The sequence below is a fragment of the Hipposideros armiger genome, unplaced genomic scaffold (assembly GCF_001890085.2).
Source record: "Hipposideros armiger isolate ML-2016 unplaced genomic scaffold, ASM189008v1 scaffold_432, whole genome shotgun sequence".
In the NCBI taxonomy this organism is placed as follows: domain Eukaryota; kingdom Metazoa; phylum Chordata; class Mammalia; order Chiroptera; family Hipposideridae; genus Hipposideros; species Hipposideros armiger.
This window is the reverse complement of record NW_017731782.1, coordinates 1,027,960-1,048,006: the sequence shown is the minus strand read 5'-3', so window position 1 is coordinate 1,048,006 and position 20,047 is coordinate 1,027,960.

Sequence of the window (20,047 nt, the reverse complement as noted above, 5' to 3'; positions counted from 1 at the left end):
CAGGAAGGGGAGAACGGGGTTGAGAACTAAACAGTCTGGAGGCTTTATGTACTGCAGAATTCTAGGGAACACAGGCAGCAGCTGGTATGCCATCGGGTGCAATCCCCATGGGGGTTGTGGATATTGAGTCAGGTAGTCAGCTCTCCCAAATACCAGTCCATTCCCAGTAGAGCCCCAGACAGTGGCCAAGGTACAAAGAACAAGACCCTGTTCCACATATCCCAGGGGTTCCTGGTAGAAACCAGGCAGAGCGTCAGGCCAGTTCAATAGGTGGAGGGCAGGGTCCCAGTCCAGGAGATAGGGGGCAAGTGTGTAATGGGGGATGAAGATCTGCATGGCCAAGAAGTCTAACTGTGGGAATAGACCAATATCGTATAATGTGTGTGACATATGGGGGAGGGGAGGAGAAGATGACAGGGTACACAGTTTCACATATTTGGAACTTTTTTTTTTCTTTTGATACTTTGTGGGGTTTTTTTCAAAGGAAGATGTCTATCTACTCCCTGTAGGGCTTTTTCAGCCCCCATCTAAATTTTGCATTCCCCATTCCACCTTTGCAGGGCCCTGCAGAGTACCCAATACGCCTTTGTAATTGATAAATTAGACCCATTCCCTGAATAAAGAGACTTTCCACAGTGCAGAATCTACATCCATACAGTCCTCCCAACACTTGCTTTCTTCCTTCGGGCTGCCCAGATGGCCCCCAGGGCAGGACCCTGAGCTTCACGGGACATCTGAACTCTGCCCACAGCACTGTTTAACCCCTAAGGCTACCCCTCTGACTGTGCTGACCTTTGGGGGGGCGGAGGGAGAGAGCAAGAAAAAGCACGCTTCCTTTACTCCTTGTTATCCCACCCTGTCACCTCCGTTTTCTATAAAACACATGTACGTTTGAAAAAAAACATCTTTCATGTGGGACGTGTTTTCTTTACCAGAGCGAGTCTGTGTGAGGGAGCGTAGGTGGGGAAAGAGGTACCAACATGCCCAGCAGCTGGAGCACCTACAAAAAAAGCCTTCACATGGTGAGGCACCGAGGGAAAACCTTACTAAGAAAAGTGGCTTGCAACTCGGGGGAAGGCTTGGCGGCTCGCGGTGGGCAGTCCTGGACGGCGGTAGGAGGCGGAGGGATGAAGGAAAAAGAGATTGGGGGGGGGCACAAGGGGGGCGGGGGCGGTCCCGAGCAATTCAATGGCGCTTTGATTTAACAACTCCAAGCCCTTTGAAAACATTTTGCCAAGAAAAGCTTGCCATCAACACGTATAATCTCTTATCAGAGGCCCCTGAAAGCCCGGGCCCCGGGGTTAATTCCCCCATCGCAATGAGTTTGAATCAGCTCTAAACCCGCAGTGACATGAAAGCGCCCGAGCCTCTGGCTGCACAGAGCCCACTGCGATCCGCGGACCGGGGAGGATTACGGGGCCTGCTCCGCGGCGAGCTCGCCGGCGGGACGGGCAGGCTCAAAAGAAAAAGAATAATTAGGGATAATTGCTTGTGTCCAAACACAAGCATTAAGGCCCCCTGTTCCCCTTTGGGACTTTGTGAGCCAGAATGAAAGAGACACCCCCTGTTTTGACAGCTGGACCAGCGGCCTGGATCCGTGACCGAGGGAGGAAGCGCTCCCGGCTGCTGGGAAAGCGGTGGAGCCGGGACGCGGGTGGGCGGGGGTCCTGGGTCCAATGCCAGCCGAGTCCACGAGCGGGGACCCGCTTGCAGGCTCAGCCCTCTCAGAGCTCGGACAAAAGCGGGTTGTCTCTTCACCCATCGCCTGCGGCCTCGGAAACCTGCCGCATCCCAGGGTCCTGCGGCAGGGTTAGGGCAGCGGAGGCCCGCGCCCAGCGCTCCACGGCGGTTTGGCAGAAGGTGGCGCACGGACCTGATACCTGAGCCGCCAGAGGCGTCGGGTGCGGCAGAGCTCCGGTCGTTACACTACTCAAGTTTGCACACTGAGCCCCATGTGGTCTCTTCAGCCCTCGGAAAGCTCACAAACAGGAAAGTCTGATCCCACCTCGCTCGGCGTGGGGCGGCCTGCGCCACATTTGCAGACACCCCAGTCCCAGGGTGGTCCCAGCCACATCCGGCTGCGCCCTTGAAGCTGAGACCAGCATAGGAGGCCTCCCTTCGTGGCTTGGAAGTGACTGGGGAATTAAACTCCACTACGGAAACGTGTTTAATGCGGACCCGCTGAATCAGGGCTCGCCAACTTGGCCCACAGTCCTGAGAATAGCTTGATATTGGGGTTTGGGGTCAGTGATTTCCGGAGAAGAGGCTGCACAGGCTTCGGCCAACAACCTCCGGAGCCTGAACGTTCTGGGAGGTTGGCTAGTTTGCTCTGCGTAATCCAGGAAGCCACAGTGCCAGAGCAGGCCAAGCCAGGCCTAGAGGGATCCTTGAAGCAATGGGGTGGGAATGGGAGCAGAAGGTGGCCGTGCCAGCGGATGCCAGCTCTTAGGGCAAGGCGAGGGGAGGTGGAAAGGTGGAGAAGGAGAGAACCTGACAGAAATACGGTCTTCAAGACCACCCAGAACACCTGGACCACCCAGGCCGAGGCCTGGAATTGCGATGCCTCGAGCCCTGCGTAGCCAACCCGCTAGAAAGCCCGGGAGGGGGAAGTGGATCTTCCAGAAGGCCGAGTTTAGAGTATTACCAACTGGGGTCTTTCGATGGCGGCTGGCGGAGTCCTCACCCGCGCCACCGCCAGATGCCCGGCCTGAGCTCCCGCTTCCAAATACGGATCATATGCGGGGCTGGAGCAAGAGTGGAGAAGCGGCGCCGCGGACACGCAGACATGAGTGATTAATTAAAGGGAAACCACATCCGACAAGAAAAGAGTTTTCTGAAAGGACCCGAGTCCGAGAGGAGCTCCTGACCCCTACAGCTGTGGCCCAGACGGATCCGCCAGCTGCTGAGCCCTCCCCACGCAGCAGAGGACACGCGCTGGGGCCTGCTGGCCAAGCAGTTGGAAGACGCTGCTTGTGAAAACCGTGTGCTTTAAATAAAGCTCAAGGTTAAAAGTTTCCCGGTCGGCCTGGGACGCGGGAAGTGGCTGGGAGGATTTCTGGGCTTCCAGCTCGCTGGTTGGCGGCAGCCCCCTGGGTACTCCACAGTTGACGTTAGATATAGCACCCGCCCCAAATAAGTCGCCTAAATTCGCGGGAGTTCTGAGTCTATACCGCAGAAACCCAGGTTAGTAAGCCAGGCAAAGCCAGCTTGGGTTCACCAGACGTGACTGTGATGGAGCCAAAGATTTAAGACTGAAAGGTTCAGATCGAGGCAAAATGCACACTTGCCCACATTTTTCTTTCGTCCCACCCGTATAGTTTCATGGAAAACCAATGAAAGCAACGCTGTCAACAAATAGAGGAAGGATGTTACTTGCTGAATATCTGGGGTTTTTTTCTCATTTGACTTCTAACTGCCAACGTTTATTAAAATATGCTCAGCCTGTTGAGGATTAAATACAAAATAAAGTTTATAACTGTAGCTAGATTTTTAAATTTTTGTAATTGTAGGCTTTCGATACAGGTTTTCCTGTAGGTTTTCTTGGCCAGAGAACAGTTGGGGAAAGGCATTGAGTTTCACTGCAATATAAGGATTACCTATCCCATCTCCCTCCTGTGAGTATAAAAGTCAGAAAATTTAAAAACCTGCGTTTGCCAAGTACAGAACTGTTTCCTTGCATAGAAATGGGTGATGCTATCTGAATTGCAGATAGCAATTAAGCCTTTTCAAGTAAGGCCTCAGGTTTAGGGGCAATCAAGGCTTTATTTATTTGTTCTGGGGTGGGGGCGTTCTGATGATAGCAGAGGAGACCTTCCTGCACCTTTCTCGTGATTCTGAAATCCTTCTCCTCTTTCCAGCTGCCTAATCAGCCTGCCCTAAAGAGGAGATTTTGGTTTGGGGTTTGGTTTGGTTTTGTTTTTGAGATTTCATATTGCATGTATTTCACCACGCCACACTGGTTTCAACAACATATAAAAACCATGAAACTTAATACTCAATTTCAGAACGTTGGCCTAGAGATAAAATTATACCAAGAAAAAAAAAAGGTGCTTAGGAAGATGAGAATTTCCATCGAATCTATACTTCCTTGGAATTGCAACACTTTTGCTTAAGCTGCTGTGAGGGCCTGTTCCCTTGGTGGACTCAAATAGTCAAGACAATCCGAAAAAGGAGGTGTGAAAATGACGTAATAGGTCTGACTCTGTGCCCCGCAATAGCCTGTTTGGCGTTCCGGAGTTACTCAGAGGTTATGCCTGCCCGCCGAGCACCAAACAGACCCTTAACAAAAACGGGAGTTGCAGGAGGAGGGCGGTTCCGGGCCGGAGGCAGCGGCGGGGCTCAGACAATGAGGAAAGTGGGGTGGGGGCTTTCAAACCAAGAACACAGTTCGGAATCCAGAATTGCTAGCGCCGGTGCCAGGGACTTGGAAGGGGTAGTCAAGGGAAGGACCCGGAAGCGTAAGCTTCGTGAGTTTTACCATAAATTCGCTTTGGGGTTTTAAAAAATATTAATATACGTATCTACTTGCCACACGAGTCTTCGTTCGGATGGCCATCAAACCGCTCGGGTCTGCGCGGAAGCCGGCTGGTTCCGCGGGGCGTCGGGTCCGTGTGGACGCGGCACTTGGGGCAGCGAGGGCACTGCGCATCATTTGCGAATGCCCCGAAGAGTTTAGGACATTTTAGAGGCCACCCCCACCCCATCTGAAAATCTGAGTCGGGAGACCTGGGCGTGAGCGCCTCCAGCCAGGAGCCCGGGGACTTCGACGGGCCGCCTCTGGTTCTGGCCCCGCGGGCTTTTCGGAGGGTCCGGAAGGTCGCGCCCCACAGTCCAGGTCTCCTAGTCCTGGTCAGGACCCGCTGCAGTTGCTTTTGTGACCCCGGGAGTCCCGGCCAGAAGGACACAGCAGCAAGGTCGCACTTCCAGCAAGCCAGAGAGCGAGGGCCTGCTCCCGCCTCCCGCTGGGTAGGCGCCAGCGCAGCTGGCTCACCTACCCCGCCGAGGGCGCGCGTCTCCGGGTTCACGCGGCACGGTTGGCCCTGGCGTTGGGGGAGAGGGCAGCAAACAAGATCTTTCCTAGGATAGGAAGAACCTTCTCCCCAGCCCCCAACCCTTCCCGCCGAACCAAGCCTGGTAAACAGGCCACGCAAGCCCTCCCAGGAACTGGACGCCCAAGGATATTGCTGGCTGCAGCTCGCCCCAGCCAAATGGTGTGAGTTCCACTATAAAAGCAAATCTCAACCTTCGAGGTTTAGCGGATGTATTCAGCTTCTACTTTTAAATAGGAAATCAAAGTTCGTATGGAGATATCCACGTTCGAGTCTCTCTCTTCCTCCAGAGAGCTGCACATCCCTGATCCTTCATAGCTGCTTGCTGTACTACAGCAAAGAAACATTTGTGGGATATGTTAGCATAAATGACAATAAAAGCTATAACATAAAAAATACAGATATTTTTACCACTGTCCCTATGCACATTATGTGCAAGAGTGTGTGTATATGTATATGTAGATAGATCCATATATATTTACTAGAGGATTTCAATATGCATTCTAAGACTGCAAAAATACAGTCCTGTATCCCATCACATATGCTAAGCTTGAGCATGCTGGTTTTTTTTCTCAAAGGCCAATTAAAATACTATTTTCTTTTAGTTCTTATTAAGCATTTTCAAAACAGGAACAAAGTGCACTTTTAGAATGCACTCTACACGTGTAAAGATGACATGCATAAATTGAATTTAAAATGGAATGTTTAAAATTCATTTCTTTCTCTAAGGTATCCTGACTTCAGGGCATGGGGGTTTCTGTTCTTGGAAGGGCCTTTAGGCAGCCAGTTCTTGGCTCCCAGAACAATGTATGATGCTGTAAAACACTAACTCTGGACAGATTTACACAGAACAGAAGCTTTAATTTCACCCTTCAAATTCCAGCCAAACAGCTTTGGGGATTTTTCTATGTTCCAGACCCCCTGAATGTTTTTCCAGGTTTTATGGTTGAGCCATAGTCTATGGCAGCGCAACCAAAATCATGACATTATTAGAGCAATGAGATGTGTTATTTTGTGTGGTGTGTGTGTGTGTGTGTGTGTGTACGTGTGTGTTCACATTGTGGAACAAAGACAGTTTATGTTAAAGATACAACTCATATAACATTGATGAAACAGCACATGCATATATGATAAAAATTTGGAGATGGGTTTTACATGTAAAAAAGATGGGGTTTTTTTTGTAGTCCTTCTCTTGAAACTGTCTTCACACAGTTGTTTTATTTTTAAAAAACAATGTTTTTATGAAGACAAAAAATTAAGACGTTATTCAAGACCATTTTTTCCAGACACCATCTGAATAAAACTGATTTCTTCCCACTGAGACAGGCATGGATTTTCCTCTAACTTTCAAATGAATGACTGCTATTTATAGTGGTAGAAAGGCCAATCAGAAAGCTGCTTTTCTCTACTGCTAATGAAAAATATATCACATTTCCCCCAGGTGAAACCTGGAATGTTTTAACTGAACTGCCAGGTGTATCACCATTCATAAATAGCAGGTAAATGCTATTTTAGAAGATAGGAAGTTCCTCTGGCAGGCCCTGGTTACACAGGATTATACTCTCAAGATGCTTATAACTTACCACAAATACAATTCAGAGCATACATTGTGAGAAAACTGCAACTCAAGTACAAATGTGCATTCTACAAAAGGAAAGAAATTTGCATTATCAAGAGTTAGGACAGTGAATAGACAAAGCAATTCTCCCTGACGCTAAACCCATTCATAGCTGGTGAAATAAGGGCATTCTTTGCCCACATAAATTTAGTCACACGTGTATGAAGCCTGGTGCAACCATGATATGTACCAGCATTTCTGCAGGGCCCCCTCCAAAGCACCCTAGAAGCTTAAAATAGTTAGGGTGCCCTGATACATCTCCTTTCCCCTACAGGCCCTACTGGTGGAGAATAGTGGAAAGTACAATGTACTGAGCTAAACAAATATTTAACTTGTTCCATGTCCAAGGCAAATCAGCTTTCAGGCCAACATGTGGGCTCCAGCTCAGGGCTGGAGACGTGGACTCAGGTTGGGACTTGGGAAGGGGGGGAGGTGGTGGTGAATGATGTGTGTGGTCATTGTCAGAGCTCTAGCTGAGTCAAGCAGACTCTGGGTTACCCACCTTTCCAAGGACTACAGAGAGACTGAATTCTGCTTTATTCCAGAACCACCCATCACAGGTTAGAGCTGTCTGGGGTGGGCCCAACATGATAGATCTAGATTCAGAATTTAACTACTTATTAATCTGAGTTCCTTTAGGGTAGATTTATTGATTTGGGGTTCCCCAGATTTAGCGCTATGTCTGATACATGGTAAGCACTTGCTACAGGTCTGATAAATCACTTAAATCGTTTAAGTTCCTAGTGAAGAAGATTCCCTTAGTTAGGGTCTTTGGGTCTTCAGGTGGCTGCAGAGCATCTAGATGTGTGGTATGCTACAGTAACCACTTGCCACATGTGGCTACAAGTGCTTAGAATGTGCTAGTCCAAATTGATATGTACTGTAAGTATAAAATACATACTGGATATGAAGACAGTATAAAAAGAATGTAAAATATCTCATTAATGTTATATTAATTATATGTTAAATAATACTTTAGATATATTGGGATGATTGAAATATATTTGTCATAGGCTACCTCTAAGATGACCCCCAATGACCTCAGCATTTTGGTATTCATGTCCATATGTAATTCCCTCCCCTAGAGTATAGGCTGGACTTCATGGCTCAGCTCTAACAGAATATGGCAGCAGTGATGGGATGTAAATTCCAAGATTAGATTATTAAAAGATACAGCTTCTATCTTGAGTGTTCCTTCTCTCCTTTATTAGCTTGCTCCCTCTCTATCTCTGTCTCTATCTCAGAGCCCAGCCACCAGTAAAGAACAGACTCTCCTGCTGAAGATGCAAATGGAGAGCAGAGGCCCTGCAGGATGAGAAGTCACATGGAGAAGAACTGAGACAACTCAGCCAACAGCCAGCACCAACTACCAGCCATGCAAGTGACCTTTTTGGAAGCAGACCCTCCTGCTCTAATCAATGCTTCAGATGATGGAGCCATGCTGATCGCTTGAGTGCAAACTCAGGGGAAACCCTGAGCCAAACAATCCAGCTATGTGGCTCATGCATGCTGCCCCAGAGCAACTGTGAAATAATCAATGTGTGTTTTAAGCTAAGTTTTGGGATAATTTGTTGCACAGCAATAAATAACTAGCACATTATTATTAAAATGAATTTCAGGGCCCGCCGTGTGGCGCGATGGTTAAGAACTGGCTTGGGACGCCAGAGGGCCCCGGTTCGGATCCCACATATGAGGGCCAGTGACACTGCCCTCTACAGCTAAGATGCTGAACAACAGTTCAACCTGGAGCTGGGCTGCTGTGAGTCGCCGGCAACAGCGTAGGCTGCAGCCCCTGCTGCAGTGGGTTGCCATGGGCTACCGTATGTAGCCAGCAGCCAGCGTGAGTGGCCAGCAGCTGCAGTGAGCGGCCGTCCAGAAGCCAGCAACTGATCTTCCTCGCCTGGGAAGAGCGCAATGATGGTTCCAACTTGGGCCAGTGAAGCAATGTCCTCCACAACTAGACTGAAGAACAAAACGACAGCACCTTGTCTGTTCCCCTTCCCCCAATTCCCCAGCACTGTTCCCATCCCCCCCAATTCCCCAATAAAAATCTTTAAAAAATAATGAATTTCACTTGCCACTTTTTACTTTTTAAAATGTGGCTACTAGAAAATTTGAAATTACATGTGTAATTCAGATTATATTTTTTATCAGACAGCACTGACTGCTGTGGCTCAGATGGGGCAAAAGTGCTCCAGGTTTAATTCAGGACTCTGGGAAGCTAGACCCAGATTTTGGTATAGAAAACCAAGAAATAGTTAGGTATAAACCTAACAAAATATGCTCTAATCTATAATCCCTTGGCTAAACCAATTTCTAATATTTACACATTAAACAGCTATAGATTGACAGTCGGGACTTACTCCATTCCCAATTTAGCCCCTAGTTAGCTGGAAACTCTTCCCAGAGAGGCCAATTTCCTTCTTGCTACCAAGGAGTAATGGTGATATCGATGCAGCGTTTTTTGTGATAATGACCCCCAGCATCAGCAGCTCCACTTGTCCAAAATGGTCTTTTAGCAACAGAGTAGTGAGTACGTCAAGGTGAGGAGTGGACAGCCTGAGACACAGGAGCATTGTTCTCAGCACACCACTGATTGCTCCCATGATCCTCTGGGATTCTCCACAGCCTTTCCTGGAATTCTTGCATCTCTGTTCTTCACCACTCCAGACATCTAGAACACCAGAAAACTTGTTTTCATTTAGGAGTTTTGTAGCTAAGCTTGAAGTTGGGAAGGAAAGAAGGACTTAGCTTTCTATTTGTATTTGCAGAACCACAGAGATATGAGGTGGTAATGAGAAAAATATTTTAGAAAATCATGCTTTCTATTTTTGGATTTTGTTTTTCCAGTACAGTGACAAGTTCTCATAAGTTTCTAATGGCTAAACATATCAGAGTTTCCGTCTTTTGACGAGGAGGCCACTGATTTGAGTCTCCTTTGCTCTGGCTATTTACAGATAATCGTGGAATAGGACCATGTTACAAAAATGAACACTGTCTTCTGTGTATTTTTTCTGCATTTAATTAAGAAATTCTCTTCCTAATATCTTAAATACATTTTATCTTGACAGCGTGATGGCAGATGTAATAAATGGCATTTCAAAGGGGGATGATGACTTCTATAGTAATATTTTGACCAAAAGTAGATAGTTTGCTAAAAGGCTATCATTGACAGTTTCAATCATTTAAAAGTGACCCTTGATAAGTGTTGCTGCAAATATCCCAGCTTTGAACTTATGGGGTGATTAAGTAAAAAGCAGGCACTGCTGCATAGGCCATCATTCCATAAGTTTTGGTGGATAGTGGCTGCTCTGAAATTTTGCATATAAAAGCGAAACATGTTGTTAATATAAATTAGCATTACTTTGGCTGGTAGCATTTATTGTTTCACTATATTTATTTCTATTAGGTATTTAATTTTTGAATATTTTAGTAGGTTTTAGATTGTCCTTTAGAGATGAGTTTTAGAAAGCTCTTGTGAAACTATAGAGGTAACCCTATGGGGCAATGATAAAGTGATGTCACTTATATTGAGACAAATCGCAGCTTTATATTAAGTGACAATTTTAATTCTAGATTTTGACTTTCAGTTTTCTAAGACTACACAATTTTTTCTCTAAATAAAAATCATTAGTATTTTTCTAAGTACACAATATAAGAAAATCAACCATTTCAGAAGATACCAAAGCTTTTCCAAGTTTTCAAAATAATGAGATTAAAGTCGTGTGTGTGCTATTATGTTTCCATAGGCACTAACTCCAGACATTGCTTCACAGAACTAAGCAAGTTGGTTTTCAGAACATACTCAACATATGCTTCTGATAACTTTCTGAAACAAGTAGTGAACAGCACAATATGTTAAAATATGCTTATGTAAATTAATGTCCAAAAAGTAATGGTTCTTAGTTTCTCATTTTGTCTCATTTTAAAACCATTTTTTTTTTGCTTTAGCAGTATTTACTATTAAGCAATATTCCCCCAAATCGTGGAGAATTTTTTTTTTCACAATTGCAGGCACAACATAATTTTTTTTTAAATAAAGAAAGCATCATTTTACCAATGGAATTCTATTACTTTCTTGATTTACATTATAAAGGTTTAGAACATGGAATTTTGTATCTTCAGCTCTTAGAATCTAATCAAAATATTTTCAGGCTATTGCTTCCTCTTTAATCCTCCTCCTCCTTCCTCCTCCTGGTCTCCCTCCTGACCATCTCGCATCCTTCCTCAGACACACACAGTCTCATTATTCTTCATTCTCTAGAGCTCTCTCTGTCTCTGAGGGGGATCCTCTGTCTTTGGCGATCTGCAACACCAACAGACCTATTCTGGTTCCTGAGCTTTAGGCTAATCCAGCCACTGATAAATAATTCTATTCCTTCCCCCATTTTCCCCTTCCCCTTCCACATCACACTCAGCAAGAAGATAATATACTCTCTCTTCCTTGCTGACACCAAAGAGGACTCCCCAAGGGGCTTGTCAGATAAACCTGGATTCAGCAAAAGGAATTGCTCACATGGCAAAGAGAGGAAGAGGCAGAACTTACCAGGATTTACATTGATGTTATAAACAAGGAAAAGAGTTGACATGCAGCTTTAAGTATGTGCAGGATGCTTCCAATTGTCTTTGTAAAGTCCTGCCTGCTATTCCCGCAATACCCTAGGGCACTACCACGTAATTTGCTGTTATCAGCCATGCAAATATTTTTCTAATTCTTACTTCAAACTCCACCTCCCAAACAGGTGCCTTTTTGTGCAATCCAGATAAAATACACATGTGGCTCTTACTCTGTTGCTTTGAAAAGGTGATGAAGGGCACAAGGGTCCATCAGGCCAGGCCATCCCTGGGTAATTGGCCATGAGGCTTCTGTGTGGATCCAAACCCTCCCTTTGTTTGAGATTTAGCATGTGACTCCTGCAGATGACTGACAAGGGCAGACTTGTAACAACATTATTTCAGAAGGATAATAACCAGCCATCATAAATTCCTTTTTTAATAGTTTATTGCAGGTTGTAGGCTATTGACAATGACTTTATTTTACAGCACAAAGGAAGATAGTTCCCTGTTGTTGCTAGTCTCTAAACCCACTTTAAGACTTTTTAGTACCCTCAGAGAAAACCTAGCCTTTCATGAAATGAATCATAAATAGCTCAGTGAAGACAACCACTGTTAAGTAGGAAGAGAGAGGAAGGGAAGAGAAAAAGAAATACCTGTTTGAGATACAAAAGAAACGCTCTGGGAGACGCTCCCATGCAAATAAAAATTTCAACCCAACTTTCAGGGCTATCCTTCTACATCTCACTCTCCTGGGTGATAAATGAAATTGAACAATGACAACAATAAAAAATCTAAAAGCCTTAACCATAACTATGCAGAGAAATGAAAATGAGTTAGGACATAGTTCATTCCAAGATGTGAATGAGGAACTCTGGGTTTCATTTTATTTCTTACTCTGTTGGCGGCACTTAACTTCCTTACTAATTCCTTGCAGTGAAAAAGAGACATCACAACTTTCATTGAAAATCTCATATTTTGTTAGGATTTCTACATCTTCAAATGATGCTGCAAGAGACCTTCCCCACCGTCAGTTCTTGTAGTTTCAGACCAGACACCAATACCTATGCTCTAAATGGCCATCATGAAATAGAAAATAATTTTATGGACATTTAGTTAGAGGAGAGAGTGTATGAGAGCGTGTGCATCTATTTTTCTTTCTTCTTTTTTAAATGGAAAAAAAAGATTAGTGGAAAAATATATAAGCCCTAAAATATCCTTTTAAAAAGTAATTCTTATAAAACATGCATAGAGTTAAAACCATGCAAATCAGGTACATATGTGAGTAATCATATTTTTGATATATCTCTCTGCCTAATCATTAACTTTAAATGCCATATAAGAATTTGTAATCCACAGTAAATTATTTCATAGAAATAATTTAAGAGGGCTGCGGACTAATGTGAAACATTCTAGTTTCCACCAGCAGTTGGCTGCCAAAAGTTGTAAAAAAAAGAGAGTCCCTGATATAAGTTGACATAAATTATAGTGAATATAAATCTCTAATGATCAAGTGGTGGTTAGAGATTATTGCATTTAGAAGATAGGGAAAAAACATATTAAACACCATGAAGTCTTTCCAAGTTCCATTTTACATATTAGGAAACTGGATTTTAAAAATCTCCTCAAAGCCTTTTAACTTCTTTGTGTAATGCCCTATACTCAATGTCTCACATTTCAAAATATATTGTGAGTTTATTGAGCATAGAAAATAAAGGGGAAATCATATTTTAATTAGCAGAGAGACTGCCTAAGCCTTATTTTTAAAAATGTAAATCATAAAATTTAGCTGTTAAACTAAAACTTCTAACTTTTTCAAATATTTCTCTCAGGGTATTCTTTTTACAGCAGAAATCGGAAGAACTCAAAGTGATAATTGTCCAAATAACAGTCATAAGGGGCTCGCCACCCCCTTTCAAATTCTTGGTTTTCTGTAAAACTGAAAACATTTGAGTGGAAATAATGTTCAGATTATAAAAAGCAGCAGCACATGAGTGAAATCAGACAGAATTGGCCTAACAGAGGGTCAGAAACCAGAAACAATGACATGCAGCCACTCCAGTTGCAGCATTATTCAGGTAGAAATCCATAATTAGCTGAGTTGTTGTTTTTTTAGTTTAAAGGATTACTATAAAGTGCCAGGGGAAAAAATAGTAAGTCTGGATGAGAAAATTAATTCCCTTTCCAAATCATCATCCTTTCCTTCAAGATGTGGCTCCAAAGAAAGACAATTACGTCAAAGAAGGTTAGGGGCCTAATTCTGAACACAACCTTTTAAACACATTCTAGAGGCCTACTAGACATCATGTAAACTGTAGACAGCAGCGTTTCTACCGCCCCACTACTTAACATCTGTACACCAGCTTCTTGGGAGCAGAAATGGAGACATATGCATGTTAACATATTCCATGAATATAGTCACAGGGGAAAAGCTACCTTTCACCATATATGGCCATCATGCAACTCTATCCAAGAACTCGATGCTGACATTTATGTAATATCTCTACTCCCTCTCTCCCTAGGTTGGCAGAGGTTTAAGGAAATACTTTGGGAGGCCCCTGCAAAGTCGGTCTTCTAAGACATGAATGGTGCTGATGGAAAAAGTGGGAATGCTTTTTCAAGCATGAATTGGACTATCACCATGTGGGCTATGTCTGAGAATTTTTTATCAATCTTTCTAAAAATATCTATAGATATAAAAATCTGTAATTATTATATATATTCAACATTTTATTTGTGCCAGGGCTTTTTTGGTAAGTTGTGATCTTGACCCATTTCTTTAGGGAATATCTCAGTGTGCACTTGGAGTATAGTGATGGAAAACAAGATCCATGGGATAAAGTGAATACTGGGTGATACTTAATAAGTGAATTTAGGTAGCTTTGGGAAAATTTCCAACACGGCTGGATTAAAACCCTGCTGATCATTAGGGAGGGAGAGAATACCACAAATAGCCTGAATTGCAATAATGGAATTCCAAAGGAGAGAGAGTGTTAAACATGCAATTTTTTAATAAGTATAATTTACATAATTAAACCAGTGTAAAACTAGCTTGCTTGAGTGTAGCAGCTGTTTACAGAACATATAGCAGGCAAGCTAACGGAATCAAAAAAGGAACTATAATGTTTTATCACAGAACTTTAATGGTATGTGGATGAGGGGAGTCATAAGGTCTGGGTGCTATGCTAGTCCTGCTCTGCTCTTACTAGCTTTCCAACTGTGACTAAGTCTCCTCATCAAAAAGAAATGGAGATGATAATATTTGTCCTTCTTACCTCACAGTTATTATGATGATTCCATAAGAGAACATATGCGGTCTGACAATTAAGTTTGCAAACTCATCCTAGAAAAATTGCTGAATACCTCATTGCTGAACATCACACAGTCACCTTCGAAGTACTCCCCTTGGGAAGCTATGCACCAATGCCAGTGCCTAGTCCACCCTCCAAAGCAATTTTGGAACTGTTTTTCTGGAATGGCCATCAGAGCTGTCGTCGTATTGCCCTTGATGTCCTGAATGTCATCAAAATGTCTTCCTTTCACTATTTCCTTTCTCTTCAGGTAAAGAAAGAAGTCATTGGGGGCCAGATCAGGTGAGTAGGGAGGGTGTTCCAATACAGTGATTTGTTTACTGGCTAAAAACTCCCGCACAGCCGTGTGAGCTGATGCACTGTTGTAATGCAAGAGCTGTGAATTGTTGGCGAAAAGTTCAGGTTGTCTAACTTTTTGAAGCAGTCTTTTCAGCACTTCCAAATAGTAAACTTTGTTAACTGTTTGTCCAGTTGATGCAAATTCATAATGAATAATCCCTGTGATATCAAAAAAAGTTAGCAACATTGTTGCAACAAGTTAGGGAACTTAATTGTCAGGCCTCATAGATAAGATTGTTTTTTGGGGTTTTTTTTTTTCTTTAGCTGAGCCATCCTGCTACCTGTTGGCAGCTCAGCGGCAACTCAGCTCGGGCTGGCATCGAACCGCTGTTGCTCAGAGCTCACACTCTTGCGCGAGCTCTTAACCAACTGAGCCACTCGGCTGGCCCGATAATATTGTTTTGAAAACTGTCAAACACTACAGAAACACAAGGTACTATTATATTCTCAACCATCCTGCAATAACAGGATGCCATTTTCATGTCAGTTGCTAATATAGGGCTCTGACGGGGAAGAGAGTAATCAAAAGGATGCCACTGCCTCCCCTCAAGCTCTCTGGAAGGAGCATTCTGGGCATTGAGGAAGGGCCGTGCTCCCTCTCTCAGCATCACCCATTTCTCCTGATGGACAGTCTGTGTCCAGACTATTCACCAGGAGGAGGGTCAGCACACTGTGTTCACAGAGAGGCCATGACTCCATGAACTGCCCTACACCTGTGGTCTCTCACACTTGTTAATCATAAAAGCTCTTCTTAACACCGCCAGGATCAGAAAATACTGTTGGAGAAAAAAGAAGTTTCGAGCAGCCAGTGCTGTCTGGCCTAGTCTCTCTTAATGCACCAGTAGTGTATCTACTGCTTTTCTACTCAGCTCATCCTTCCTGCAAAATATATTTAAAACGTGTTCAGTAAATTGTTGCATAGGAGTGAATTTAACCCTAGCAGGGGAAAGACCTTAAAAATGTTAATTAACTGGAGCTAGAGCTTAACATTCTAAATTCTAAGATGGTATTTAAGCCTATTTAAATTTTCTCTAAATCCTTGAAGGCTAATGCAACTTCTGAATGTATCTAGTAATCTCTAATTATTTGTGGAAATGGTAGATGTGAGAAGACCAGATTAAATCCACAGATAATCCCAAAATCTCATTTTAGACAACAGCATGGCTCTTTTCCCACCAAGCCCAGGGCTGGAAAGACTACTAAGAGCAAGTCTAGAGTTCCAAACTCCCTGTTTTCCTGCCCACCCTCTGGAGGAGATGTTAATACACTGGCCACACTGCCAGAAACAAAGCCAACGGAAAGACAAGTGGAAAATCCGGGGCCTGGGCCACTGCCAGGCTAGAGAAGCAGACACTGAGGACTGGAAGGCACTGGAGTCCTAGTGTCAAGAAGCCACCCATGTGCTCATGCCTTGGGAGTCCTGGGCTGCAGTTTCCAGGAGCAGCGCCATCCTATTTGGCAATGCTGCCACACTCAGTTCAATGCTGTCTGCCCAGTTTGATGAGTGGTGTGAGTTCATCCAAGGTGAACAAGACCACGCTGTCATCTGGAGGTGCCTCTCCCAGATCCCAGCACCAGGGACCAGGGGTGGTGAATCCATCCAAGCCCTCTCCCCAGCTCAACACAATCTACTAGCAGGAGGAGGGAAGGGAGAGGCAGACAGAGCCTTTGTTTTTAGGACTGCTTAATAAATCCCACTGACCTTCACTTTATTATTTTCCCCCTGTTGGTGCTTTTTAGGTTTTCTAACTTGACGGTTGTGTTAACGTCAGAATAGAGATGTTTCACAATCCTTTTGAACCCAGGTCTAGTTTTAATGACCATAAAAACTTTACATGGCCTGTAAGTCAAACTGAATACCATCAGTGAAACAAGTCGATGCAAGCCATTTTAGAATAAAGTTTTTCAAAAGATGAGACTATTTCATTAGACAAGTCATGTCTACTCTTTGTAAAAAAATCCACAAAGATGCAATTTAATATTTGGTAGGCTTATTTCTCTGTCTCTCCTCCCCCTCCCCCTTTTCCTGTGCTATTTCCGTTTATGTTGGAGCTCTCTGGACTAGAATTTATGGCTAGTTTTGGTTCAAATGCGTCAGGAATTAAATTTGGAAATGGGAAGAAAAGGAGAAATGGAGATGATCTGAAGAAGGGAAGACAAAATCGGGTTTACCGCAACTTCTTGGGGTGGAATGAAGGACATGTGTGGAAGTCTGTACTGAGATGCGAGAGCTGGTGTGGAGGGGAAATTGAAAAAGAACCAGATGAAGAAAAAAAAAAAAAGCTGGCTCCCGAATTTAAACTTTCTGAATCACACAGCTCAGGATTACCCTACTTGATTTATGTTCTAAATTGTGTCTTTTAGGCTTACAACACCTCCAGACCTCAGTATCTGCAAACGAGGGGGGTGGGCCGCAGCTGCTAGAGGGCTGGGTTCGGACCTTAGGAAAGAAGGGATGCAGGGAGTAGGTCTCCACCTTCCTTCCCAGAGCGGCCTTTCTCTCAGAAGCTGCAGTGATTGTCCCCCGGCTCTTGGGGCAGCAGGGCCTCTTGGCGACACATCCTCGTCGCACCCGGAGGCACGGGCAGCGGCCACAGGGCGCAGCCACTTCCAGGGCTTCAGTCAGAGTTGGTGCCGAGGCGGTAGGCGATGGGGGTCTCCGGGCAGCTCCCGGGCCCTCCTCCCGCCAGAGCCCTGGAGCCCTGGGACCCCCTTCCGCGCCCGGCCAGCTCCTCGGCTGGCCAGTTTCCTCAGTCCTTCTCTCCTGCCCCCCTGCGGCCATCCGGGGCAAAGCTGCGCGGCTGCTCACGGGCCCAGGACAGTCAGGGCCACCGCCGCTGCCACCTCCACTGTGGGCACCTGGGTCGCGGCGCGGGACCGCCGCGCTTGCGGGGGGGTGAGGGTACAGGAAAGGCTGCGCTCGAAGGTGGACTGTGGTGATTCCTGCGCAACCGAGACCCCCTGGGATCTTCGAGAAGGTTCATGCCAATTCTGCACCGCCCCCTCTACCCGCTGTTTACCCAGAGCAAGCGGGAAACCCTTTCCCATCGCGGGACTGGCCGCGTCGTTGACTATAACCCAAGATCTGAGGGAAGGCGGTGCATCTGCAGAGTAAAGATAGGAGATGGGGGGGAGGGGTCTCTCAGCCTGGGGTTTAAGGCAACAAGAATCCACAGCCACCACCTTTGCAGATCCGTGCTGAGGTGTTCATTTAATTTTAAGTCCCCCCTTTCATTGCCTCTGCTAGACTCTATAGAGGGAATTACAAATGACTTCCACATCCTGGTAGGACGTGGGTGCCTGGCCTTTCCCTTAGCCAACCCAGCCAGCGAGGTTTCTCCTGCCAGAAAATGTGTTTCCCATCCAACGCTTCTTGCACAAGGACAAAATATAATGTGTCTAAAAATGGTGAACTTCCTGTCTGGGCTTCCCTCACCCACCCTGGTTCCCCACTTAGGAATAAGACTGGAGTCACAAAGATTAGTTGGAAACCTATTATATTTTCCTTTGTACATCCCACATTTCTGCTGGTTCAGTGTCCCATGTCAGGTGAAATTATTCATGAGACTCTGAGCAGAGTTGATGATAAGTCTTACTCCTTCCCCCTAGAAATTCCAAGTGCATTTAAATCACTCCCCAGTTGCTGCAGAGGGTCTGTGTTTTATGGGAGTTCTCCAGTGGGCTTCGAAGTATTTGCTTACCAAATCTATTTCTCAGCTTCAGGCCCCTGAATAAATTACCTGCTCCTTCTCTCAGCTGCCACTCCCCCTGGACAATAGCTTGGAACAGAGCTCTGGGCTGTATCAGTCAGTTGCCAGTCCTGGGACACCCATTTGCTCCATGCTTGACTGAGAGATTGTGACTGTCTAATGGAATAGGCAGGGAATTGGGGGCCCTTGGACCTGATTCTGTCCAAATCTGTGCACAGATTTATCCCTTGTTTGCAGGATCACTTAACTAGTATCCCCATTTACTATCTGGAACCTGGTTGCCTTGTCAGGAAAAGGGCCATTAGAATACTCATTTAGAGAACACATTAAAACCTTCAGGATGAAAACATCTTGGAACTTCTTTGAGGTTGCCACTTGCCAGAGGTTAGAGTTAATTGATGTCAGGCAGGTCTGTTGTGAAGACTGTAGTTTTGTTGTTTACATAAAGATTAGAAAGGGTAAAGGGAAAATGGGCAGCTAAAGCCCTTTGGTGAGCCAGGAGGCATTTTGCATTATCTGTCAAACTACTTTAAAAAGCATTGCCATCCATCCAGCCTTCTGTGTGAGCAGGATGGGGCATGGCTAAGGTGTGCATTTTGATGCCTGCTCTTCCTATCCCCGTACCTAACGGTCCCCTAAAATCACCATTTCCCTCTTTCACACAAAGTGAGGAAGAGGTAATCTCCCTGGAAGACGCAAGAGCAGCCTCTTCTGGGGTTGGGATTTGTCACACATGTATGATTCACCTCACGAGGGGCTTCAGCCGCCCAAGGATTCCTGGGTTCTCCAGCTGGGCCTTCCCAGGCAAGGACAACAAGCCATTACCCTTTTCTTATTTAGAGTTTTACTAAAACAACATCATCGACAACAACAAAAAGTAAAACAAACAAAAAATCAAAATATACAACGGTACAGACCTCTGGCATGTTTACAAAGCACAGATTTCTTACCCTAAAATAATTAAAGCTCGTCAGACTTGGCTGATCCTGCCTCTGGCTGGGCTCATGGCTTCAGATTCCTTGTCACCCACATCAGTGCAGCTTCATCAGAGGAAGTTAGGTCCCCACCACTCTGTTCCCTGGCTTTCTTCCAGGGGTTGCCTCCGGCTTGGCTGGACTCCCACTTGTGTGCATCCCTCACCCCATGGCCTCTGAGCCTGAGAAAAGCATTTCCCAGTCCAGTGTTGAGGTTCCTCCCTGCCCCCTTGGCAGTCTCAGGATTTCCCTGAGTGGCATGCAGGAAGATTCAGAGCCCTCACCTGCCACTCCTCTCAGGCAGTCAGCCCAGGCTGTGGGGGCCAGCCCCAACCTTTGAGAAGCCTGCCTACTTTGTATTCACTCCTCCCCTCTCATCCTCTCCCCTAGCCAGCCAGCACCACTAAAAACCACCTGTTTTGTGTTTTGAAAGCCTGGAAGCAACCCCTGCCCCATCCACCACCCTTACAGACCTCCCACTGAGTTCCAGTTT